The 27,327-nt window shown below is 50.8% G+C and overlaps 1 long non-coding RNA gene across 1 annotated transcript in view; it reads left to right on the top strand.

Moving 5' to 3' along the window:
- LOC130708846 (uncharacterized) overlaps nucleotides 1-23,900 on the top strand; it is a 66,286-nt gene extending 42,386 nt beyond the window's left edge. The window contains exons 2-3 of the long non-coding RNA XR_009009265.1: nucleotides 2,853-2,924; nucleotides 23,824-23,900. This is a non-coding gene — a long non-coding RNA (uncharacterized LOC130708846). The remainder of the gene's footprint in view (nucleotides 1-2,852; nucleotides 2,925-23,823) is intronic.
- The last annotated feature ends 3,427 nt before the right edge of the window (nucleotides 23,901-27,327 follow it).

The raw sequence follows: 27,327 nt of genomic DNA, 5'->3' as shown, positions 1-27,327 counted from the left end.
ATATCCTGTTGCTCCCTCCCTCCAGGGTGATCTCCCTTAAACCACATCATTATGTTGCCTTGGCAACTGCTATTTGTTATGCTTTTCTTTTCAGAACAAGTTGTGTAACCTTTTCCAAATAAGGTCCAAGTAATGTGACCTTATTTGGAAAAAGGGTCTTTGTAGATGTAATTAAGATAAGGATTTTCTTTTAAAAAAGAAATTAAGGTTTTATTCTAATGAGAGTCCACCAAGATTTCTACCCAAGAAGTGACATGATTTAATTAGCATTGCTTAAAGATCTTGTTGTTCTTTCTTTTTTTTTTTGGCACCGCCATGCGGCATGTGGGATCTTAGTTCCCTGACCAGGGATGGAACCCGTGCCCCCTGCAGTGGAAACTCGGAGTCTTAAGCACTGGACTGCCAGGGAAGTCCCAAGATAAGGATTTTTGAGATGAAGTCATCTTGGATTCTCTAGTGGGCCCTAAATGCGATGACAAGTGTCCTTATAACAAAGAAGAAGAAAGAGATTTTACACACACACACACACATGCACACACGCACACACACACACAGAGAAGGCAGTGAAGTGGAGGAGTGGTGTGGCCCCAAGCCAAGGAAAGCCAGCAGACACGAGAAGCTGGAAAAGACAGGGAGCAGTTTCTTCCCTAGAGTCTCTGGAGGGAGTGTGGCCCTGCCGACGCCTTGATTTCAGGCTTCTGGCCCCCAGAACTGTGACAGAATAAATTTCTGTTGTGTTATGCCACCCAGTTTGTGGTAATTTACTATGGCATCTGCAGGAAACTTGTACACCAGTCTGTGCTCTGTTCAACAAGACAGTTCCGCTGGTCGTGTGCTTGGCTGTGTAGCAATGTCGTAAGCAGTAAAAGCTTCAAAGCTGCTCTTAATTTCTGTACTTATTGTGAGCCAACAGCAAAGAGGTGGTGGATGGCACTGGTTTGCAGACCACCCTCTGAGTGCCAAAGGTCCTGTCTCCCTCCCTGGTTTTGTGGACAAGGAAACTGAGGCCCGGAGAGGAGAAAGTGGGGCTGAGTTTAGAGCACAGGTGCCTCTGCTGCTTGGAATGGACAGATAGGATGTGGCAGGGGGCCTGGGGGCCAGGTCTGGGGTGAGCGGACAGGATTGCTGCCCTTCAGCCTGTCCTGCAGGCCCGCTGGTGTCCCTGTCACTGTTCTGCACCCTGCAGAGTGAAAGTTGATGCTCCAATGAGCCCCTGGAGCACTGAGCTGCCTAAAAGGCCCAGAAGCCAGGAGATACTTGTGAAGCCTTTGCTGCAGCTAATGAGCCAAGAGTAGCAGGCAAAGCACCCTGTCAAGGGTAAAAGTCACAGCTTGATGTCGACTTAATTTCTAGCTGACTGCTTTAGTCTTTGTGGTTTGGGTCATATTTTCTCTCTGTAGCCCAATTTTAACATTCTACATTTTCAGAGAGGTAATTATCTCTTAGAGAATATGGGATTAGACTACAGTCATCTTGACTCTTAATGCTGCTTGAATAAAGTCCATCCAACTTAACCTGGCATTCAGACCCCCTGAAGAACCTTCTACTCTCCAGCCCTGCCTCCCAGCCCTCTGTTTCACACACCCTCATTTTGAACTTCACGAAAACCATGCTCCCTAGTAGAGGGGACTAGAAGGTGTTAGAGTCTTGAAGCCCTACAGTAGGTGAGTTCATGGTTGACCAACTCAAGAACCAATGGAAAAATAGGTCAAGGGGATAGAGGGCATAAATCTTTCAAGATCTCAGGGGAAAAAAATGTTCACATTTACTAAAGTAGACTCTAAAGGCAGCACAAACAGCTAGTACCAGTCACTAGCATATGAGCTAAGTCATCTGGTCTACCATCCGGCTCAGTTGAGCCACCAGATGACTGTAGCCACATGAGTAAACCAGAAGAAAAACCACCCCACTGAGCCCAGCACTAATTGCTGACCCACAGACCATGAGTAAATAAAATGTTTATTGTTTAAGACAAAAAAAAGCACAGCACAGTAAATCAAGACTTATCCTTGAGTTATTACATTTCTCTTTTTAGTAATGATAGGCATCGTATAGTTACTCAATTATTCCTTACTTGCTATAGACACTTTCAGAGTCTCCCACCTTTGTATTTCATTGAAATTCTTATTTTGTTTTGTTATGGATAGTACCCATATTAAGAGCCCCTTTTCCCCAGTATCTGGGTCTCCATCTTAATATTTAATACTGCTGGGATTTTATGAATTATTTGTTGGATCTACTCTCTGGGTTTCCCACATCTCTCTCTTCCTTTCCTCTCAGGTATTATGGGACAGTAGTTCAGAGGCCCAGGTCACTCCCTCTCATCTTTTATTTTTCCCAAGGCTTTGTTTCAGAAGCCTTTATTTCTTCACCCTCTGCTTGTGTTTGTTTTTTTAGTCCCAACCCTGGATCTCTTATTTTTAAATAAGTAATTTTTGTTTGCAAGGAACAGAAATGCTCTCAAGCCAGCTGTAGTTAGCAGAGGGTCTGTTGCAGGAATCTCAGGAATGCAGGGAGCAGGCTGGAGCAGGAAGGCTCCTCTAGTTCAAGGGCTGTGCAGTCCTGTTCATCTCGCGCGCACGCGCGCGCGCGCGCGCGTGTGTGTGTGTGTGTGTTTGTGTGTGTTTCTCTGGATCAGGGCTCACCGCTGCCTGCCTAAGTTTGCATGTCTTTATTCTCAAATGAGGAAAGAAGGAAGGGAGGGAGGCAGTATGGCTGCTGGAAACACACCAGTCACTCGGGGGAGGGGGGTGACTGACGCGAACGGACTTGGCGGGGGTGTCACAAAAAAGAGGTCTGTGGAGGGTAGTCCCACCAAACCTATTACACCTCTTTTTCTGATTTCTCAACAGGCATAACCCAAAGTCACCTTTCCTGGAAATCAGTTTGCTGAAACTATTGAAACAGCAGTTCTTGAAGAAAAGGTAAATAGAAGTGAATTTGTGTCTACTAAAATTCTCTTAAGAGGGAAACCCATGTTTGGAGGGTTGACCATCCCTGTCGTTCCTTAAACACACCCAGTTCTGTATGTATTATTTTACCTTCCTCTGCCTGGCCAAGTTCCTAGTCATCCCTCAAGGCCTTTATCAAGTGCTGCCTGCTTTTGAACCCCACAATACTCTCTCCTTCTTACTGACACGTATCCCAACGGGCTTTACATTACGATTCGTGCCCCTCCTCTGACCGTTCTCCTGTGGCTGTATGGAATGTAGGTGCTCCTTCTCCGTGACCCCCACCCCATCGTAGCACTTCCACACTTGATTATAGTTGCCTGTTTGCGTGTTTTCCCCAGTTACTTCCTCGAGACATATCTGAATTGTGCCTTGGATATAGTAGATGCTCCATAAACGTTTATTGAATTAACAGTGAATTGGCCTCCATTCTAGACGGTCAGCTCCCATGTGGATTCACTTTGTACCTCCACCACTCCACCCTTGTAGGGCCTGTACTATAAATCCTTCTCAAATCGATTCTGTTCTTTGAGCATTCATCAGAAATTGTTAATCTTCTCTAGACGTCCTTTGTGTTTTGGCTGTTGGTGAAATGAAGCAAAGCTTTTCTATCTAGTTTTTATTTTTCATGGGCAATTTGGGTCCATGTTAAGAGCAGTAATCCAGAAGCGGGAGGGGAAGGGAGGTGACAGGCGGGTCAGGGAACCAGTGACGGTGGGAGCATGTCTCCCCACCCTGCCTCTGCCTCCCTGTGGTTGGTGTTGAATGGGATTACTCGAGGTGGGGTTTGGTCACGCCCCTCTTGTCTGCTGGATGGCAGACCCCCTCCCCCGTCCATTCATCCATCTATCCATCCATCCATCCATCCATCCATCCATCCATCTATCCATCCATCCATCCATCCATCTATCCATCCATCCATCCATCCATCCATCCATCCATCCATCTATCCATCCATCCATCTGTCCATCTATCCATCCATCTATCCATCCATCCATCCATCCATCCATCCATCCATCCATCCATCCATCTATCCATCCATCCATCCATCTATCCATCCATCCATCTATCCATCCATCCATCTATCCATCCATCCATACATCCATCCATCCATCCATCCATCCGTATGATCTTCCGAGCTACCTCAATCAACAGTTGCATCTGAACCCACCTCCCTGCTCCAAACCTTTTTTTTTTTTTTTTTTTTAATTTATTTATTTTATTTATGGTTAACCTTTTTTGCTTTAAATCATTGAGTCAGCAGATTCCTTTTCTCACCTGCTTTGACTGCACCTGCTGAATATCCCGAAGACGTTCCTCACTAATGTAGGAATGTCATGTAATGTTATCTGTTTTGCTGGTCACCATCCTCTTAAGAGGACTTGTCCCAGCCTTTCCTACCTGACAGTAACCAGCAGTTGTCTCTTCCATTTGAGGGGTTCTTCTCCTTTTAGAGGGTGCTTCTACACACAGCACCAGAGTTTCTTCTCCCACCAATTTTAGGAAACAGGCAGGGGCAAACGGTAACTTCCCGTTTCAGTAAACAGGCTCAGAGCAGCTAGGCGTCCTGCGTGAGGCCACGTCGCCAATGCGAATGGCGTCTGGTTTTTCTCTCCCCTGCACCATCTTGCGCATTCCCCTGGGAAGCAGCCGCTGCTGTCACAGAACCCGGGGGCTCTGTCTCACCCACTCCAGTGTTGCTCTCAGTGGGGGGAACTTTGGCCTGCTGTGGAGAGATGCCGTCTGACCCTGGTGTTTCCCCTACCCCCAGCCAGGCCGCTTTCTTGAAAAAAGTAGGTCTCTTCCTCCCGAGACCTTCCAATCAGTCTTATAAGTTTTATTTTGGTTGGGGCTTATTTAAATGCAGGAAATTTAATTAGTTTACATGAATGCTGTGCTGTCTTACTCTAGCAATACATAGGAAGACACTAAAAGGGGCTAGAGCAGCTTAATCTAGCTGTATCCAATGATTTTCTTTCCTTGCCTTCTCCTTTAAATAATTGCAAATAGTGCCATCAGTCAAGGTGGCAGAGCACCCTGCTTTATTGCCATGTAGAATTGTTTAGTTAAATGTGATTTTTTAAAAAATGGCTCAACTTTTAATTAGAAAGCAGATTGTCAAATAGATTGGAAAATAGACCCATCATGATAGGAAACCAGGTTCTGGTCCAGAAGGAAGCATGTTAACTTAAGAGCAGGATGTGATTTCAGTGAGTCATTGTTTTCCTAAAATAGGCCGTCTTCTCTGGTCTTTTTTTGAGAGAGAGACCTTCCTGTACATCTGTACCGCCTTAGATTACTATTTTCCTGGGGGAGATTCTGCTTGGAATCCCCCGAACAGGGTGGTACACCCAGCAGTGTAACTGTCAGGGCACAGGGCTAGATACCGAGACCCTTCTACCTGAAACATCGGTGTCAAGAAATCAGCAAACCTGTTATGTTGCTTGTAATTGGAGAAATTATTAGGCTACATACTTTACTTCCCATTGTGGTGTGATGCAAATCCCATTTTACTGTTAACAGGACTGTTTTCTTAGCCCCAAAGCTGGTATCTGCTTTACTACTGAAGATCATCTTAGAAGCAGCTTGCACATGTCCTGGCCAAGTTTGGCTCCGTGAGCTCTCTGTGTGGTGCACCCCACCTTGAGCTGGCATAGTGGTGGACACACGAGCACCCCGAGAGGAAGGTGGGAAGGGTCACCTGTGAGAACGGCCCCAGGCGTCCATCACTCCACACGGCTCCTCTGTGCTTTGTAGCTCCTTTTATACGTTTGATAGCAGTTAGTGAACTTGGATAGGTCATGGGCACCTCAATTTCAACTCTTGCTCTCCTTCTATCACAGCCCCTTTCCAGACCTCCCTTCCCCCCATTTCATTAAGGTGCACAGCTGTTAATTCACTTTCTCAAGCCATTAACTGGGGAGTCATCTGTTATCCTCACCTTTCTCTTCCTCCAAATCACCAAGTCCTAGTGGTACTTCTAAAGCAGATCTTGAATTCTTCTGCTGCCCTTCCACATCCGTCTCCCAAGTCCAGTGACATTGTCATTTGCCTGAGTCACTGCAAAGGCCTTTGAACGGTTGCCCTGCTTCCACTCTCACTCCATTCTGCTCACCATGTTGGACCCAGGGGATCTTTAACAATGCTTGTCATATCATTTCACTCCCTTGCTCAAAGCTGTCAGTGACCTCCTCCCGCACTGGGATGGATCCCATGTGCCCAGCATGGCCCACAGAGGGGACTGTGCGATCTGGGCCCCGGGCCTGGCTGGAGATCCCACAGCATTGATGCCATCATGTTGAAGTAACTTGTGAGATGCTTTACCCTTTCACTTTCAACTTCCTCGGCAGATCGCAGTGACTGATTTTCCAAGTCACGTTCCATGCAGTGGAATGCTCCCGGGGGACTTTACACTGGGGAGATCCTGGACGTTTGATTTTACAGTAGGGATTCTGTAGGCTGGGTCTCGACTTCTGAGGCTCCCTCCTGGATGGCAGTGATCTGATTCAGACATGCAAGTCCTTTCATCAATTCCCACGGGTGTGGGACTCAAAATTCCACAGACTCCCAAGTTTAAGGCATGACTGCAGGCTATCTACCAGTAATCCCAGGGATGTCATTAAAAGTTAACTGAAAAAAAAAAAAAAAAAAACCCAGGGTAATGGTGTGATTTCAAGGATTGAAGGTGATGCGATGGCCACTGTCTCTAACTTACAAGGTGCCTTCCTCCCTCAGAAGAGGCAAAACCCACCTGCATCTAAGGTGGAAGCCCACCAAGGTCAGTCACAGGGTTCTCAACCTCCTAGATATGGTTCAGTGGGTCATCTCCAGAACTACTTCCAATACAAAATAAATGGCAAAGTGCAACTTACTTAAATTTAATGAGAATTTAATACACAATACTATGTATTGTTTGCTAATGCTGAACTTTTCTGTTTTCATGAACTTTCAGTAATTCATGAAGTTGTACATAATCTTAAGAATAAATCTCAAGATTAAGGTTATCTTGAATAAATTTCATCTAGATAAAACCACAAAAAAAAAAAAAAAAGAAATGTGATTGATGTTAAATTACAGTCCATCCTCCATGCGGGTTCTGCACTGGGGGGTTCAACCAACCACGGATCGAAAATATTTGGAAAAAAAAATGCCAGAAAGTTCCGAAAAGCAAAAGTTGAATTTGCCACATACCAGCCTATTCACATGGCATTTACACTGTATTAGGTATCACAAGTAATCTAGAGATGATTTAAAGTATATGGGAGGACATGCCATAGCTTATATGCAAATACTATGCCATGTTATATACGGGACTTGGGTACATGGGGGAGGCGGGGTCCTGGAACCCAGCCCCTGCGGATCCTGAGGGGCGACTGTACCGCAGGCTGGAGTTTCTGGATGAGTGCCTCGTCCTCCACTAGGAGTCTGGCTGCCTTGCCACGCACGCAGTGGTGTGTTCCAGGCTCCCGTGGAGCATGGACTTACACAGGCCCTTGGATTTCCCGTAGAATTTGCAAACAGTACTCTAAGAGTGCACTGTCACCACCATCTTGAATTCGTGACAGTTGTTAATTGCCAGGAATCTAGATGTTTAATTATCAGTCACTGTTAGCTTGGCTTTCTCATTATTAGTTCAGTACCATTTGGTTGGTTGTTTACCTTGAAGAGTGAAGTGGTGCATATTTACACCAGGGATGTTTTCTGGCTAACAAGTTTCCAACAACTGGACTTTAAAACATGTGTGAGGGCTTCCCTGGTGGTGCAGTGGTTGAGAATCTGCCTGCCAATGCAGGGGACATGGGTTCGAGCCCTGGTCTGGGAAGATCCCACATGCCGCGGAGCAACTGGGCCCGTGAGCCACAATTACTGAGCCTGCGCGTCTGGAGCCTGTGCTCCGCAACAAGAGAGGCCGCGATAGAGAGAGGCCCACGCACCGCGATGAAGAGTGGCCCCCACTTGCCACAACTAGAGAAAGCCCTCGCACAGAAACGAAGACCCAACACAGCCATAAAAAAAAAAAAAGTGTGAGATTTAAACGAGTCATCCATACCCCTTTCCTGAAGCAGACATGCACCTCTCCTGCATTTGCTTCTGCAGTGATTCTTCACAGTTAACCACTGCATATGTTTTGCTGGGAAGGGGAAAGTGTGTGGGGCAGATCCACACCCATCCATGGGCAGTGTAGAGGGATTTAGAAGTGTCTGTACTATTTAGGGCTTGAGAAAGCGGCAAGGTAAGGCAGGGAAACACAGGTTAGGCTGTTGCAGAAATCCACATGAACCAGACGAGGGCCTACTGGTAGTGGGGATGGAGCAGGACGATGTGTTGAGAGATGTTTAGGAAGAGGGATTGGTAGGTCTTGGGGGACAATTTGATACAGGGAATGGGGGGGGGTAGGAGAGACATCGAGGAAAACCCCCAAACCTCTGGCTTGGGCAACATTAGCAAGCGGAACAGGCTTAGATCGTTCATCAAATACTTACTGAACCCCTGGTCGGGGAGGTGGACAGAAATGATGAACTCTAAAAAGAAAAGGTGGAACGAAAGAAAGGTTATTTTAAAGGTGTAGAAGTAGGCGAAAGGGCACCTAATTTTGACTAAGGGGATCAGACAGGTTTTCTCAGCAGAGAGAGTGTGTAATGCAGGCCAAGACGAGAAGACCCGGGCATAAGTGCATGTTGGCTTGTTCTGTACCACGAGCAGCAGGACAGGAGTAATGGCTGCTTGATGCCATGTAGGGGACGGGGCTGCACTCTGCACACGGGGCCTCGGAGGCCCGGCCAAGTTCACACTGTGTGTTGTTGGCCCTGAGGCCACCGAAGGCTTGTTAGTTGGAGGACTAAGATGAGACCTCGGTTTAAGTGAACTCGTTCTGTCTGGAGACTGAGGAACAGGGAGGCTGGAAGCAGGAAGACGTGCGGGGTGAGATGGTGAGGCCTCGGTGAGGGCGGGGAGGACAGACGGGCTCTGGGTATGGGTGCAGCGTTGATTTCATTTGAAGGTGGGGGGTGGGTGGGATCTGGAGTCAGGGCAGGAGGAGAATAATCAGGCCCTGGTGAGGGCGGCGGGGGGAAGCGGAGGTGAAGGAGACCAGGGCTGCCTGAGGAAGCAGCCTCACCGTGGTCAGCGGGGTCTCTGTGGCGCCCGCAGATGGGCCACAGGCAGAATCAGCAAGCCTGATTTCGTCTTCAACGCTCCAAAGCCTCTTGTTCTGTGCCCTTTGCCCAAACCGTCCTCATCCACTGTTCAGGTCGGTAAACCGGCTTAAGGTTCAGCAAACAAGACGGCCTTCAAATTAAAGATCAAATATGTATCACTTCGTTAGTGGCAAACCCCACTTCAGCAGCCCGAGTTCATTGTCTGATGGGGTCCTTCTCCTCCCTCGACCCCAAGCTGACCCTTCGGAGACTCCAGAGAACACCTGGCATGCCACTGGGTAAATATTGGAGAGCAGCCCAGTTTACCGCCTGCCTTTGCGGAGTATTTGGATTTTGGCAGCAGTCAGGGCCTGCAGTGAAGCACAAATGATGGGCTTTGAGCCTTCGCCAGTGGGTCTGTAGTGCCCTCTTTGGAGTGATCTTCTCGCTCACCGGCTGACAGCCGCAGGCCCCCGTGACCCTGCATCGCGGTGCTGCAAAGGCACACTCGTTTCAGGCGCCCTCCTGCCCTAGTCCTGCTCGAGGCTTGCTCCCACCTTTTTTTGTGGCCTCTGCTCTCTAATCAGAGATGCAGCCCCTTGTAATGCTGTCTGTATTACATCACGTTCCCCGCTCTCTGTCACCTTATGCTGCTTTGTCTTTCTTCATAGCACTTCACTCCTTGACACACTACATATTTATTTGTCTCTCGTCTGCCTCCTTTTCCTGGAATGTACGTTACTTCAGAGCCAGAACTTTGTGTTGTTCATTATTCCGTCCCCACTGCCCGGACAGTGCCTAACGCATCGAGGTGAATCAGTAACTGATGAGATGGACCAGTCAGTTCATCCCTCTGTATATGCACAGCAGTTGAGCAGTGCCTGGCATGTGGTAGGTGCCCGCTAAGTGTTTGATGGAATGAATTGGCGAGTGAGTGACTCTGTGTGTGATTGGCTCGTCCGCAACACTTAGGTGCCCAGCAAGTGTCTGCGGAATAAATGAATGGATGTGAGAGCTTGCCCATCTCTTTCTGAAGCTGGCCCTCTGGGTGGGGTGAGCCCCAGTCTCTGTATTTGAGGAAGGCCCAGGCGTGCAGTCTTGGGCGCATGTAGTTGCGGCTGCTGTTTGCATTTGATGCTTTCATCAGTCCCTCACTCTCTCTCAGTATGTCTGCCATCAGCCAGGCGCTGTAATTAACTTGTTGTAATTTAGCTTAGGGATGAATTTTTCATTTTAAAAATGCCATAAACAACTGGTGCTCGTGATATGTTGGTTGTTAATGAAGTTCATGCCTAAGAGAACGTGAGGACAGTGCTCCGCGTCTAGGAGAGAAGGGCTGTGAGCCCGCTCCCGGCCACAGGAGCGTGAGGAAGGCAGAGGAGTTCTGGCGGACTCGTGGCTCTGCATGCCCGAAGTGTTCCCCAGCGTGTAGGCAGAGCCCTGGGGTGCGTGTGGGTCCTGTTTACCCAAAGGTTTGGAGGAAATAACACTTAAAGAATATTAAAACAAATATGGTTGGTTGTTGGAGGAGAATGCAACATAGCTTAGTGGTTACAAGCAGGGTTCTGGAACCAGACTGGGTGCGTTTGAATCTGTCCCACCACTTATTTGCTTCGTGGTCCTGGGCAAGTTACATAACCTCTCAAAACCCCATTTCTCGCCTCTAAGATGGGAGCCTGGGATGCAGTGAGAGCCATGGCAGGCTCTTATCACAGTGCCATGCCCGCTACGAGTAAACAGCAAGGGATAATGTTATATGTGATTGCTTGACATTTAAAATAAGACACAATTAAAATTTTATTCTTGCAGTGGCTTTGCCCCAGACTTGGCCTCCAGGACTGAATGTCCACTCTCCATATTTGAGATGGAAGAGTTAGAGAAGCACTGCCTTAAAAAAAAAAAAATCCAAAACAGTGCATACAATTGGCTGGTGTGCATGTCTTCATGAATTTCCCCCCAGCCTTGCCTTAGTCTTGAGCTGCCAGAGTTGAGCTGTCGATAACAAAGGGATAAATTAGTGACTCTTGCTTTTAGTACCTGCTGTCTTAAAGTACCTAATTGAATAGCAGATGAAATCGAGAGAACCTGCAGGTTTGGATAAAGAATTGCCATTTAAGGAATGACAACACCTAGAAGAGCTTGTAACTTTTCAGGTTCATTACTTCCTTTTATTCTCATAAGAGCCTATTATTCATCAAGGTAGAAAGACTGTCAGGGTGTTTCGGTGACTCCTCCTGGGAATGGGATTGAAACACTTATCAGCCCTTCCTGCCTTGAGGTCTTCTCCATCCAGTGTTTTTCGAAGGCAAGTCACTTTCCATGGGATTAAACTGACATGTTTTTCTAATGAAATGAAACAAAGAAAATTTCCGAGTGTGTCGCACATAATAAGCTTACATATCATGGCATAAAACTTTGGTTTTAGTTTGTGCCGTGTGCGCTGCTGTTAATTGTATTTCTTTCTGTGCATCTTAACCGTTTCAAAGCCGTTGTTTTGTACCCTCTTAGGGGAATTTCACTTAACTTCGTTTCTGTTCAGTCATCTCCTTTGTCCTGTCCGTGGTTGAGTTTGCTTCAGGTCAACTAGTTAAAACAAATTACTGTGCTTGAAGTTGCTGATCGCTGTGAATTTAACTCTAACTTGTCTGGGTTACATAACGAGATCCATCAAAGGCTTTTTGCCCACCCCTCTTCAGTGGCAGGAGCTGATGGTTGAGCCGCACCTGCAGAGCTTGGTGGAATTGCAAGGCAGGTCCCTGAAAGCCAGTATTTCCTCAAGGCTGGGAGAGCCTCTTCACTGCTGGTTCTTGGAAGAAGCGTGTGGGGACTATTCTGCCCTCACATGGCCTTCTTTGTTCTCTGAGACCAGCAGGAGAGGCCTGGGAAACGTGACAGTAACTTGAACAGAAAAGGGAGGGACGTGGCTTAGTGGAATGAGCAGAATTGAGGCTCCTGCAGAGTTTTCCGCTCCTGAGCTCTGTGTGTGTTGGGGGTCAGGGAGGCGCACGTGGAGGGAGTGGGGCTCCTTGGACAGGCCACTTAAGCCTGAACAGCGGCAGCGTTTCAGATGCGAGGTCCCGGGCCAGGCGCTTTTCTTTTGCAATCTCATGTAACCCTCACCTTGTATTCTTCTCACTGTGTCATAGTGGCCTGACAAAATCCTGTCCTGGTTAAGTCTAACATCCCCCGACTCCTTCCCCTGTACCTGCACCTGCGCGTTGGTGCCACCCCCCAACCGCCTCGCTCTAAGATCTGAGGCCTCTGACTGCAGGCTGGTGGTCACCCGTCGTGCTCTAATGCATCCATCCCACTTGACTGCTGTTTCACAGCTTCTCTCTCTTCAGACTCCAGCATCTCCTCCCTCTTCCTGCCTCCCAAGCTGATGGCCTTCTTCCCATTTCACTGAGAACCAGCAATAGCCCGGTGAGAACTTGCACAGACTCCCACCGTCACATTGGGCCCATCCAGGGCCAGCCCAGCTGGTGCTCCAGCTCCCCTGGGTGGCTCGCCAGCACTTTTTTTTCCTTCCTTCTCTTGATCCATTTTCCCCTGTACCACAAACATTCTATAAGTGCCTTAAAAAACAAACAAGTAGAACAAAACTCTTGTCCTTATATCCCCTTCTGATTCTGACCCTATTTTCGTAGTGATGATGATGATGATGTTGATGACGGATGATGATACTTACATAGTAAATACTACGGACCAGGCATTAGTCTCATATATCAATTCCTTAAGGGATTATTATCCCCATTTTTCGGGTGAGAAATGTGAGGCACGGAAAGATTAAGGAACTTGCCCGAGGTCACCGGGCTGATAAATGGCAGGAGTGGGATTGCAGTGCAGACACTCAGCCCCCGAGTCCTGCCTTGAGAAGCGCTGCCGACTCGTGGTCTCCGTTCTCTAGCCTGCTCCCTGCCTCCCTGGGACCCCCTCAGATCTGGGCCCCCTCCCCACCTCGCCACCCCACCAAAACTCTCCCCTCAGGTCACCGATGACCTACACGTGACCACGCCTGATGAGCGGCTCCTTCTTCCCGCGACACTTTCTGCACTTGCCTTCCAAGACACCTTACGCTTCCAGTTTTCTTCCTTTCATACCTTTTTAGTCTCTTACTGGTTGCTCTTCAACTCCGCAAGTCCTAAACCTCAGAGCGCACTGGCCCCTCTCTGTCTGCGCTCGCTCCCCAGCCTGGCGGCTTGCATTGCTGACAGCTGCCACGCTCCCGTCTCCGGCCCAGCTCTCTCCCCACGCACAGCCTCATGCATCCAGCTTGGCTGCTCAGCGTCTCCACTGGGGACAGCTAATCGCGTCTCAAACTTGACCCATCCCGTTGTCCCCACACCCCTACGTGGCGCCTCCATTCCTGCACTTCCTTGAGCCATAGAGCCTTTCATCGTTTTATCTTTTCACACTCCAGTTCCAGTCTGCTGGCGAATCATGTTGGCTGTCCCCTCAACGTACCCGACCACTTTTCCCCACATCTGCCCCTCCCTGGGACCAAGCCACCATGTACCTCCTGAATAATTCACTCATGTCCTCACCGAGCTCCTGGCCTCAGCCCTTGCCCCCTGCAGTCAGTCGTCCAGCAGTGCTTTTCCTTAGCGCAAGCAGAGCCCTCCGGTGGCCCCCGTCTCGCCCAGGTCACTTCCTCACCTCCTTTGAGTCTCTGGTCCGGTGTCACTTTCTCATGAAGCCTTCCTTGATTGATTTCTCTAAATTTGCAGCCTCTGTTCTTATTTTCTCTAAAACACGTAGCATCATCTGACACATATTCTGTTCATTTGTTGGTTGCCTGTCTCCCACATTCCCTGTAAACTACCCAGCATGTCTCCCGACATACAGTTGATGCTCAAAAAATATTTAAATGCTAGGTAGTTTTATCCCTGTTTTACAGACAGAGTAATTGAAGGTCTAAGAGGTTAAGTTCCTTGTCCAGGGCCACAGACCCCAGAAGTGCCAGGATGGGGATTAAAACCCAGACGTGAGCTTAATTGCTCCGTCTGCTCTTTTTCTTGTGAAAAAGGACAATAATAGGTAAGACGAAGAGTTACCATGAGGAGGAAATGAATGCTGCACAGGAAAGCACTTTGCAGGAATGTCACTTATCCAATTTATTGAGAACCCTAGCTTTTTATGTCTGCGTTGTTCAGCAACCCACCCCAAAGTTCTTTTGTGTTCTCGGGTTTTTATTTAGGAGTAGCTGACACTGCCACCGCCAAACGGCATAGTTTCTTCTTCCTTCACCCTCGGTGAGAGAAGTATGTGCACGTGTTTGTGCCTGTCAGCTTCCGCCCGTGGCTCTGATCCTCCCGACGGGCCGGCCGGTCGAGAGCGCCCCGACCTCTGAGGCCGGTCGGCAGCGGGGCGCTGGAGCCCGCGTGCTCTCACCGCTCACGCCTGTGTTCCCGGGAAGGCGCTCGTGTGATCAGCTGGCGTCTAGCGGTTGTCGGGAGCCCCATCCCGCTCAGTTCTCCTGGCGGCCTGCCCACCCCCTGTCCCCGTCTCTGCGGCAGACGGAAGTGAGGTGATCACGGCCCGTTACGGCTACACCCCAGGGACGTACAGTGACGTGAGCACACGCCATGAGCCACAGAGCTGCTGCTCTCGGCGCGCAATTTTTAGGTTTCCCCGAACTCAGGGCAGCTTCCCCGGGCTCACGGCGTAGAGCATGGAGTGGTGCAGCGCTCCTGATGCTTCCTGTTGATAATGACGCAGCCAGGAGAAGAGCTGGTGGAGGTCTGCCCCCCAGACACCCTTCTTACGTGTCGTTTATTCGTTTGCGTGCCTGATTTTGCAGTAGGAGAAGAACGCAGCCATTTTCTCAGCGAGCACGTTACACCGCCTTTTCTGGAGACAGGAGAGCTGCAGGGCTGTGGGAAGGTGGACAGCGTGGAGGATGGGCGGGCAGTCTCTGGCCTCCATCCCTGGGAGTGGCCCTCCAGGCGGGTCGCCACCTGGGCCTGGTGTCTGTCCTCGCATTGCCTGTGTGGGGAGGAGCGGGTGCAGCTGACACAGTCTGCGGCCACTTAACGTTGTTGCCTGGACGTGCTGTTCTCAGCGGGCGTCCCTGCAGCAGCCTGGGACATCCTGGGGGCCTTCTTTCTGAGCAGCCTGGCCCACCAGGAGAGTTCAAGCAACCTGCAGTGTGTCTTTAAGCCCAGGACACCTTCTGGGAGTCGGAGCAAGTAAGGAACAGGCTTTATCCGCTGCCACGTGAGACAGGCTCCTGCCCACACACCCTCCCTCCTTGTGTTCTCAGCCTCCAGAGCTGACGGGCAGGAACCCGCCATGGACTCTGGACCCTGTGTCCCATCACTCCATGGGATGGCCCGGCTACCTGGAGGCAGCTGGGGTGGATGGGAGGCAGACAGAGCTGGGTCTGAATCCCAGATGCACTCTGACTTACTACCTGGGCCCTTCTCTGAGCCTCAGTTCCCTTGTCTGAAAAATGGGATAAAAGCCGCAGTGCGGTTTGCGTGTTTGTAGAGGGCTTTAGTGCGGTAGCCTGACAGGTAGTGAGCCTTCGGGATGTGATAGCTGCTGTTCTTAATTGTGGGCTGACCTGGAGGCACTGTCACTGTGGGGTCGTGCAGAGAGGATGGGTGCGCTTTGGAATTAGGTCTGAGTTCAGATCCTCAGTCCATTCATTCACTCAATATTTTATTTATTTATTTATTTATGGCTGTGTTGGGTCTTCGTTTCTGTGCGAGGGCTTTCTCTAGTTGCGGCAAGCGGGGGCCACTCTTCATCGCGGTGCACGGGCCTCTCACTGTCGCGGCCTCTCTTGTTGCGGACCACAGGCTCTAGACGCGCAGGCTCAGTAGTTGTGGCTCACGGGCCTAGTTGCTCCGCGGCATGTGGTATCTTCCCAGACCAGGGCTCGAACCCGTGTCCCCTGCATTGGCAGGCAGATTCTCAACCACTGTGCCGCCAGGGAAGCCCCACTCAATATTTAATGAGTGATTGTTATGGATTTTATACTAGGGTTGAGACTGTGCTGGTTTCCTAATGGTCTTTGATCTTGGGCAAGTCACCATACTTTTCTTTTTTCATAAATTTATTTATTTTATTTATTTATTTTTGGCTGTGTTGGGTCTTTGTTGCTGCGCGCGGGCTTTCTCTAGTTGCGGTGAGCGGGGCTACCCTTCATTGTGGTGCGTGGGCTTCTCATTGCGGTGGCTTCTCTTGTTGCAGAGCACGGGCTCTAGGCACGTGGGCTTCAGTAGTTGTGGCACGCGGGCTCAGGAGTTGTGGCTCACGGGCTCTAGAGCGCAAGCTCAGTAGTTGTGGTGCACGAGCTTCATTGCTCCGCGGCATGTGGGATCTTTCCAGAGCAGGGATCAAACCTGTGTCGCCTGCATTGGCAGGTGGATTCTTAACCACTACGCCACCAGGGAGGTCCCCATACTTTTCTGAATCTCATCTTCTTCAAGTAAAATGGGAGTGAGAATACCAATCTTGTGTTGAGAATGAAAGGAGCATTTCTAAGTGGTAGCTAGCTGGTTTATTATTTTATGCTATAACTTTTTCTCCTCTCCTGTAGAATTTTCTGCTGTAACTCTGTGCTTAGTACGTAAGATGACCGCTTGTCCTCCAGCTTTGGTGTTCGATCCAGAGATGCTTGCTGAGCACCTGTTATGTGAGAGGCATCCTGCCACCCCAGGGCAATATTATTACTAGCAAGACACATTTGCTCCCAGAGGCGTGCTTAGTCCAGTGGGGACATCAGGGGCCCAGCCAGTTAGGCGGCGGCCACTGGTCAGTGCTGCAATAAAGGCGTAAACCGAGTGCCGAGACGGCACTGAGGAGGGAGTGCTGAAGGCCAGGCACAGGGGTGACCAAGGATGAGTGTCTGTACCAGGAGGATGCTGGTGCATGGGGGAGGGCATGCGGCAGAGCTCCTGCACGGGCACGGGCATGGGATGTGAGCGTGTGGGGTGGGCACTCAGGCCCCGGAGTCCTCACCATTGTGAGTTGAGGCCGTGATGTGGGAAGCTTATCAGGGGGCTGAACCTGGTGCTTATTGCATGGGGCAGGCATAGCACTGCCCAGTTAAAGTGCCGTGTGAGCCACTCACGGAATTTAAAGTTTTTGAGTAGCCCACATTAAGCAGTAAAAAAAAAAAAAAAAAAAAGGTGAAATTAATTTAATAATACATTTTATCGAACCCAGTATATCCAAAATGTTATCATTTCTTGTAATTAGTATGGAAGATTTTAATGAGACAGTTTATATTCTTTCTTTTGGTACGGAGCCTTCAAACTCTGGTGTGTATTTCACACTACAGCTCAGTTTGGACCACAGCCACATTTGCAGTGCTAGTAGCCACATGTGACAAGTGGCTGCCATACTGGGCAGTGCAGCATTAGCCTGTCTGGGATATGGGTACTGGGGGTGGTCTCTGTGATTCTGAACCTTCCCTCAATTGCCCAAGCCAACCTTCTTCTCCCATCAAGCCTCTGGGAAGACCTGCCCAGCAGCAGACTGGTAACTGGTGGTTTTCAGCAGGGAAGAGAAAGAAACTGGGGGGTTCCATCATCCAGGGGTTATATGGTTCAAAACCAAAAAAAGGGCAGCATTCCCTGGTACCTCCCTCCGTACGTGCATCTGCACTGGAAAAAGCTCCCTGGAAAGGGAGTTACTCTGTACCATTTACTGAGCATCTGGTTTGGCCTGTTAATCAATACTTCAGATAATACTTCAGTCTTTCTCCTCCAATGACTCTACAAAGCAGGTTTTCTTATCCCATTTTTCAGAGGAGGAAAGTCAGGGCATGAGAGATTAAGTACATTGCCCAGGGTTGTATAACTAGACATGGCAGAGCTGAGGCTCAAACCTGGTTTCAAACCCACGTTCTTACCTCTGCTCCTGGCTGTTAGTCCCTAATAGGTTCTAAGGCTGTCATGTATGATTTCTAAGTAGGAAGAAATATACATAAGGATTTTAATAAGCGTGTGTGTGCACAATATATATGTGTATGTATATATGTGTATATATATATATATATATATATATATATATATATATATATATAGAAAAAAGACTGGAAAGCTCAGCCAAAAAATCATAAAATGATTCTATCTGAAAGGATGTGTTTCCCCTTCCTCTCTGCCCCCCTCCCGTCTGCCCACGTACACCAGGGACCGGTTGGAACATTCCAGTGCTGACCAGTTGCCATGGGCTTGTTGGTGGGGGAGGGGCATTGGTGGCACTCAAGTGTTTGTGAAGTTTCCGTTCCCTTGGTTAGGGGAGCTAGAGGCAGGGGGGTGGCCAGGTGGCAGTCATGGTCGGGTTGTAAAGCTGGAACTCGGCTAGTGGCTCCTCTATCCTGCCTGGGCTGCTTGCTGGGAAAGAGCCAGACTGCACCTGACGAGCTTCATCTCTGATTTCCTCTCTGCAAGGGGCTGGTGAGCAGTGACGTGGCCCCAAAGTGGGTAAAGGGCCGGGAAGGTACGTGGGGAAGGCACCGGAGGATGGTTAGACTATTCAGGCTTTGGGGTCAGGCTGATGTGGGTTTGACTTTTGACTCTGCCACCCCTAATTCTGTGACAGTGGCAAGGCTTTGGACTCCTCATTTGTAAAACTGGAGTAATCATTTTAGCCAGGGCTCCTTCGTTGGAAGGTTACAGAGACCCACTGGGGCCAGCTCAAGTTCAAAGGATGTCTATCCTAAGATTCAGAAACAGGTCAGCATAACTCAGCTCAGGAGGCTGTATAGAGCTGGGCCTCGCAGGGGCTGTGCTGGAAACATAAGAGCAGAGTCCCCAGTCTCCAGCTCTCAGAGTGCTGCCCTCGGCTCCTGTCTCCTCTCCCCAGCGTGGCTTCTTCCTCTGTTGTCTTCCGCACATGGCGTCAGATGGCTTCCCCAGTGCCCCCATCTGCAGGATTTTCCAGCTTGTGTGCCTTCATGTTTCGCAGTTTAGGTTTCTGAAATAGAGGCTGATTGGCGCGCTCCACTGAAGTTCCTCCTGTCAGTTCTCCAAGTCGCCAGATCCAATGGCTGCTGCTTTATCTTCACTTTGTCTCGGTGGCGTTCTGAAGCAGCGCTCTTCTTGACTCTTGGTCCCTGGGACTCCACACTTCTCTTCTTCACTTGCCTCTTCTCCACAGGCTCCTTTGCTTGCCCTTCCCCTCCTGTTCTCTGACTGTCAGATGCTCAGGGCTCGGGCCTGGCCCTCTTCTCCATCTACCCTGTCCTCGGTGAGCTCACCTCATCAGTGGCTGATGACTTCCAAATATAGATCTTCAGCTCAGACCGAGCTCTTGACTCATGTCCTCAACTGCCTCCTTGATATTTCCATGGTGATGTCTAATAGGCATCCTCACACATGGATAGATGTGAACAGAGCCCTTAATGTCCTTTCTCAAATCCATCCCCCCTTCGTGCCATTCTCTCTCACCTCATAAGGCCAGATCACCATCCAGCCAGATGCTCAAGCTCCAGACCTTAGGTCCACCCGTTATTCTCTTTCCCTCATGTGCCATGTCTAATCTGTCATTAGGTACCCCCCAAATAAAAGCCCACTCCATCCTCCTCTCCATCACCACTGGCCCTCCCCACCAAGTCTGAGCCACCCCTGGCCCTCCCTGCCCTGCTCTAAGGGCCTCCCTTTTCATTCCCCTGGACCCCAGTCTCCACAGACCGGCCAGAGGAGTGAACTTGCACCTCCCCGTGTGAAGCCCTTCAGCGCCTCGTGCTGCTTTTGGAGTGAATCCCGGCTCCTCACCATGGCCCGCCAGCCTGTGGATGGCCTGGCCTCTGTGCCCTCTGCAGTTCCCCTCCTGCCACCCTTCTGGTTCCTTCCGCTCCCTCTGCCTGCGGCTCTTCCCCAGCCTTTGTCCTGCTGGACCCTTTTCCCTCCCCTCAGTTGTCCTCTCAGCGGTGTTTTCCCTCCCTCCTCACCACTCTCTCTTCAGCCCCAGGGAGAGTGCCGGGCTGTGGTTTGAGGCCCACAGCACAGGTGAGTGGGATCAGGGAGGCCACCCACTGGAGCCTGACCAAGACCCCAGACTTCAGGCTGGCGTGTTCGTCCTTTAAATCCTGACCAGACCTGCACTGTCCCCAGTGACGAGGCCTTTTTTTAAGCCTTGGAGAGCTTCTGAATGCATCTCACAAATGTCAAGAGCTGGTCGTCACGGGGGCTGGTGCCTATGAATGTCCACCACACCTCTGTGGGAGGATGCAGGCAGCAGCCGAAGAAGTGGGGCTGGGGCCCTTGTTAACTCTGGGCCTCTGGTGCTGCCTGCCTGCGGCCAGTCCTCTGGGGGGGGCCCTGTGAGGGTCCTGTGGGAGGATCTTGTGATGGGCCCTGCGAGGTGTCCTGTGGGAGAATCTTGTGATGGGCCCTGCGAGGGGTCTTGTGGGAGGATCCTGTGAGGGGTCCTGTGGGAGAATCCAGTGAGGGTCCTGTGGGAGAATCCTGTGAGAGGTCCTGCGAAGGGTCCTGTGTGAGAATCCTGTGAGGTGTCCTGTGGGAGAATCTTGTGATGGGCCCTGTGAGGGGTCCTGTGGGGGGCTGGGTGACGGGCCACAGCGGGGCCCTCCTCTTTTCACAGGCCATTAGGTCCACAGGGAAATGGCTACAAATCAGAGTGCTGCCAATGGCCTGTCTCTTTTCAGACAATTTCGTGAAGCTGTGTCAGGGAGAGAACAGACCATGGCTCATAGCTTTGGACAAGGCATGCCATCCACTGCTCTGTTAGATACTATTTACAGACCAGCTGACCGTGCACAAGACGTTCTTCCTCTTGCCCCTTGGTCTCCTCATCTCTGAGGGGGGGTCACAAGCCTGCCCGTCTCCCCGCAGGCTGTTTGTTGGGTGGGCTTCAGGAGCGTCAGCTAACGTGGATCCGGTGCCTCCTCCGTGCCAGGTGCCGTGTTACCCGGATTCTTGTCTCATCCTCACCGCGGTCCTGCGGGCGGGGCACTGCCATTAGACCGCCTCCCCGGGGGCGGCTGAGGCTGGTGAGCTCCGTGAGCTCTGACCAGGGCCCCGGAGCGGGCAAGCGGTGGGGAGGGAGGAAGCGGCTGCCAGGTGTGGGCGGGCCGAGCACCGTGAGGAGTGTTTTCTTTTCAAATCCTCAGTCACTCCTTCTGAGAGAAGTTGTCCTCATTGTTCAGATGATGACACTGAGGCCTCCTGAAGCCCATAGCCGTTCAGCCAGTAAGTTGCATGTCCTTAGTTTGAACCCAGGTCTGCCTGCAAGTTCTCTGAAAGATTTGAAAAGGAGAATTTTTTTTTTTTAAATTTACTTACTTATTTATGGCTGTGTTGGGTCTTCGTTTCTGTGCGAGGGCTTTCTCTAGTTGCGGCAAGCGGGGGCCACTCTTCATCGCCGTGCGCGGGCCTCTCACTATCGCGGCCTCTCTTGTTGCGGAGCACAGGCTCCAGACGCGCAGGCTCAGTAGTTGTGGCTCATGGGCCCAGTTGCTCCGCGGCATGTGGGATCCTCCCAGACCAGGGCTCGAACCCATGTCCCCTGCATCGGCAGGCAGACTCTCAACCACTGCGCCACCAGGGAAGCCCATGAAAAGGAGAATTTTTAAAGCGGGGGGTTCCTACACCTGTCAGGTCTTAAGGAAGTTAAGAGTGGCTGTTTTCAAAAGCCTGATGGAAGGCGTAAATTTGCCTAAATGGGGCTCTCCAGAACTTTAATATTTGCTTTTGGCTGGCATCATGTCATTCCAGTGCAATAATTTCAGCCCTCTTGTACCAGGGGGAACTCCGCCTGATTATGGATAATAGGAAAACAATTCCGGGGTCCAGTCGGGGATGAGAGGAGTGGTGAGGTTAGGATCCCTCTACCAACAGAGAGAGTCACACAAGGCTTTTCCCGCCTCGGAACCCACATTCCACGTCCTGCCTGCCACTTGACACGTTCACTTAGGTGTAAATGTCATCTTCCTCATCAGGGTGGTGACAGGCCACCCACTGTCCTGGGGCAAAACTGGGTACACAGGATCGTGATACAAAAGTCTCTTTGTTAGAGGAATATTGGGGTACACTGCTCCTCTGCCTCAGAGAGTGTCTCTCTACCAGTCCCCCAGGATGTTATGAAGGGCATTTGTCTTTTTTATTTCCCTGCCCAGTATCCAGCCCCCTACTCCTTCACTGTGTTTAGAAACACTCCCCCTGCTTATAGAGGTTGGAAGGGTAGGCTGCGGGTATATTGGGTCTCAGCTTGGCTGGTCACATGCACCTGGTGACACAGAGAAGCCAGGGCCCTGGAGAATTCATCCTGAAGGCAGTGACAGCAGCTCCGTCTGGTTTCCAGGGGCAGTAGTGGTGGCCTCAGTGCCCCCTGCTCCAGCGGCAGTGTCCAGGTGATGATACAGCCTGAGGCCTCCTCCAGGCTCGTGGTGTGAGTGGGGCTCAGGTGATGGCTGCACAGCTCCTTGTCCTCTTTTCTGGGGATCCTGTGAGGTGCCAAAGGCCTCTGCGTTAACTCCATCTCAACTTGAATCAGCCAAAGTCTGTTACTGTTGCGTAAAGCTCAGAATCGGACTCGTATGGAGCTGTTGCTCCGTAGTTACCCACGGCCTTTGATTCATTCCCCAGGCCCCTGACAGCACCGCTTCACCACCTGAGCACCTCCACGGGCACAGAATTTACAAGATCCTAGGCTGGACCGAAGGCTCAGCTCATCTCTCTTTATCATCTGTCTGACCCAGCTCTCCACTCCGCTTGCAACCCAGGGCGCACCCCTAGACCGTGGGCTCTGCGAGCACAGCCCCGAGTGTTCCACCTCTTCCTCAGCTCCTCGAGCAGAGCCTGGCACATAGGAGGTGCTCAGGAAGGTTTGGGTGGATGCGTAGAGGATCAAATGGGGATCAGAGAAGTCGGTGCCTCCGGGCTCTCTTCGGCCCCAGTGAGGCTGCCGCGGCCTGCAATCAGGCCCTGGGCTCGGGCAGGAAGGGAGCCATGGTCCTGGGATCTGCAGGCTGCCGGCGGTTCAGCGCTGGAGGTTAGCCGGGGAGATGGTGGGATTTAGAACAATGAAGTAAATAGGTGGGGCCTTGGAAGGGAGAAGGGTGCCCCCCTTTCCGCTGAGTGCAGGCGGCATAGTTAGTGCTTCCCAGTCCCTTCGTGTCATGAAAGCAGTCTTGTTCATCTGGTGCCCGGCGCCTGGCCAGCTGCCCCTGGAGCTGAGAGGCCCTGTCTCAGCATGCCGGTTACATGTGCACAGCACACCTGCAGAAGCGCTGACGGTGACAGAGCCCCAGGAACATCCTGCTTATCCCCACCACCCCACCACTCAGAGGGGCCACAAGACCTCTTCTGTCCTTAATCCTTGGGCTGCTAAGTTGCAGATACTCTTCCTGCTTTAGCGTTTGCCTTTGACTTTGCAAGTCCTTTTCCTTTCACTCTGTTCATTCTTTTTTTTTTTTTAATAGCTACTTTATTTATTTATTTATTTATTTATATTTATTTTTGGCTGTGTTGGGTCTTCGTTTCGTGCGAGGGCTTTCTCTAGTTGCGGCAAGCGGGGGCCACTCTTCATCGCGGTGCGCGGGCCTCTCACTGTCGCGGCCCCTCCCGTTGCGGGGCACAGGCTCCAGATGCGCAGGCTCAGCAGTTGTGGCTCACGGGCCCAGTTGCTCTGCAGCATGTGGGATCTTCCCAGACCAGGGCTCGAACCCGTGTCCCCTGCATTAAGCAGGCAGATTCTCAACCACTGCGCCACCAGGGAAGCCCCACTCCGTTCATTCTTGATCCTGGTTCTCTCTACAGAAGATTCTGCACCTTGACCAGAGGAGCGTGACCCTTCCTTCAAATCCCTCTCCGGACGCACCCTCCTAGCATCCCCTAGGAAAGATGCGGCAGCTCAAGGGGAAGCCCAGGAAGGAGACGTCCAAGGATAAGAAGGAGCGGAAGCAGGCCATGCAGGAGGCCCGGCAGCAGATCACCACGGTGGTGCTGCCCACGCTGGCTGTGGTCGTGCTGCTGATCGTGGTGTTCGTGTACGTGGCCACGCGCCCCGCCATCACCGAGTGAGGGACCTCCCCCCACCCCGAGAGGAGGCGCGGGAGGGGAGAGCAGAAGAAGAATGGCTTTCACCCGCAGAGATCTTCCTGATGCTGAGCTCTGAGCCAGAGTACCCTGTCTTCTCTGGTCTGTGACTTGATTAAAGTTTCCCCACTCTTCTTGGGAGGGAATCGGGAACGCTTTATCAGTGAATGTGCCATGCACCTTACGGTCCACTTCACGTGCCTTTCAGACTTCAAAGCCGTGTGTGTGTGTGTGTGTGTGTGTGTGTGTGTGTGTGTGTGTGTGTGTTTCTCGCCTACAATCGATATGTAGCTCCACCGGGTGAGAGGAGGCATCTCTGGGTCGTGGATCAGTTGGAATCAGTGCTCACCCCATCATCCCCTTTGCTTTGAACATGACTCTTTCCTACACGTGTTCATGATTTCCAAAGGGACTGTATTTCCTCTCTGTGCTTCATGTGATTTGAAATATGTCGACTCAAAAGTGAAATATTTATTTTTTGAATAAAGGAGATAATAGCCTTAAACCGGATGTTTATCTTGTTTTGCCAGGAGGTGGCCTTGCTCCCCCGGGAGCCCAGGAAGGTGCTGTCTGTGCGGGCCCCCTGGCCGGGAAGTATGTCCCCCTCGCCTCCAGTCCTCTGGGCTTTCTCCATCTCCCCCTTCACTCCCTGCTGTGAATCACTTCCGGTAAAATTGTGGTTTTTTTTTGACTGGCTCATTTTAAGATTGAGAGACTCCTGAGAGGGCCAGAAAGGATGCATAAATTGGTCTGTTTCAGCAAAAATAAGAGTTCTAATTGGAATGAGACCACAACTGCTTTTGACACCAGTTAGCAAACAGCAACACAGACGTGGTCCTGGGGGTAAAGGTCAGGCTTGGTTCTGTTCCTGCAGAAAGGGTACCAATTGTCAACAGTCCAGCTGAGTTTTGGGTGCAAATTGGCTGTGCTGGAAGGGTTGCTTCGTTGTATTTTAGGGCATCGTTAGCCGTCCTGGTGGCTGGTGGAGTGGACCCTTTTTGGAAGTCAGATTCATGGTAACTGCTCTGAGGGTGTCTGTTCCTCTGTCACTGCTGATTAGGGGGAGATTTGTAGGGAGACAAGTGCTTGTCTAATCTCGGTGGCTGCATGACTCGCTCACTGATTGCACAGGCGTGTTCTGGGGGCGTGGAGCGTGCCTGGAGTGAGTCTCTAAGAAGACGAAGCAGCTGCTGGAAGGAAGGGCTCCAGCGGAAGCTCGGATGCTGGGCTGGGCAGGGCCGACGGAACTCTGCGGGCCTGCGAGGGAGACCCCGTGCTGCCTCAAGCTCACTCCGGTGCCTGTGGCCCTGGAAGGAGATTGGCTAAAACATTTATCAAACGCAGAGGCTGCTAGCATCAAGTTCCTCTTAGGGTTCCGTTTTCCTCCCCCTTATTTGGTTCTCTGAGGAGCTTTAGTGCTTGTTGGTCTGAGAAAGCCTGGAGCCCGCTGCCCCCGGGATGGCTTATTGGGGTGGAGGAGGGGGCGGGGCTTCTGCGCCATCCCTGCTCTTCACGACGGCCACTTAGCCACGAAATACAGAGCTCCGCCCCCTCCCTCCCCAAGGACAGCCTGTGTGAGGACGGCCTGTGCGCCCCAGAAGCAAGAGCCCAGGCTGTGCTGCGTCCTGGCCTCATCTGTGTTCAGTTCCCAGCCTACCCCTCAGAGCTGTGGATTTCCCAAACCCCCGGAGCTCAGTTTCCCCATCTGTAATAGGCGGTCCAGGCACATTTAGGGAAGTGGGCCTCTAGGGGAAACAAGGCTTTTAGAGCCAACCTGACTTTTTATGCAGGATTTGCTGCCAGAACCCCTCTGAGTCCACTTCCTCCTGTGAAAATGGAGGCTATCTTGCCTCATAGGATTGTTGGGAGAAATCAATTGAAATAATACATTTGTGATGCCAAGTCTAGCACCTGGGACGTAGTAGTTACTCTATAGTAATTTCTAGCATTTGACATGTATACCTGTAATACAGGTAATGTATACATGCACATATTTTCCATGTATTAACTCATTTATTTCTCATATAGCCCTAGGAGTAGGTACTGTTAGTGCTCAGTTTTACCGCTGAGGAAACTGAGGTGGGCCAAAGGACTTGTTGATGGCATACCGCTAGTCAGCGGAGGAACCCAGGTTTGTTTATCTTAATGCTTTTGTTATGGGAAGTTTAGCACATACACAAAAATAGAACAGTAATTCGATATACCTCACGTACACCTCGACCAGCTTCAGCAAATCGCAGCACATGGCCACTCTTGCTCACCCATCTCCACTGCCCCTCACACCCAGACACCTTCCTGTGCACACGCACACCGGATTATTCTGCAGCAGAACAGGAGATGGGATTTAAACCCAGGCAGTCTGGCTCCAGAGTCCGTGCTCTTCATTATGAAGACCTGTTACCTTTTAATAAACACTGATTTCCCCCCCTCCACTCTCCCAGCCTAAAGTAAGCTTTCCTGCCCAGGTGTGTGTACAGCCCTCCCTTGTCCACAGCTGCCGTGAACAACCTTAGACGCCATCTTTGGACCAACAGGCCGTGATTTAGCTTTACCCGCTGAGTGTCTGACACCCTGCTCAATCTCTCACCCTGTAGCAATCAAGGAGAAATACCTGTTTCGTGGGCTCCTTATAAAAGCATCTCAGTATTCGTGCTTAGGACGTTTCGGGTGTGATGTGAAAAGAGCATGGGGTTTGGGAAGCAGAGACATGTGTGAATCTGTACCCCTGCCACTTTCTAACCGGATGACCTCAGTCAGTTCCCGTGACCTGAGCTGTAGTTGCCCCACATCTGTCAGGTAAGGTTCACTTTCACTGTGTAGAGGATGTTGGGAGGATAAATGGAAATAAAAGAGGGACGTGACCTTGTTCCTAGGACATTGTAGATGCTCAATAAATAGCCATTCCCTGTTTGTCAGTGCGTTCAAACCTCACAGGACAGGCATGAAGGCCAGCCTCCCAGGGCATCACTTGCCAGACTGACACAAGACCTCACACTGGATGATAGATCCTTGAGGTGCTTCTGGCCCTTATTTTCACCCACTGTTTTTCTCTTTGTTGTCCATAGGGAAGGCCTGGTGGAGTTGCACTGGATTTTCAGGTGAAGGCAATTACCAGGCAGGCTTGGTGAAAGCAGGCTGAAAATGGACTTCTGAAAGTTAACACAACTTTGATGTGAGCCCCCTCCTGGCAGGAACGAGGTGCCAATTTACTGTGGACTTGCTGGG

The sequence above is a fragment of the Balaenoptera acutorostrata genome, chromosome 9 (genome assembly GCF_949987535.1).
Source record: "Balaenoptera acutorostrata chromosome 9, mBalAcu1.1, whole genome shotgun sequence".
NCBI lineage: Eukaryota > Metazoa > Chordata > Mammalia > Artiodactyla > Balaenopteridae > Balaenoptera > Balaenoptera acutorostrata.
Note: the sequence above shows the minus strand (reverse complement) of the source record. Positions and strands in the feature narration are given on the sequence as shown.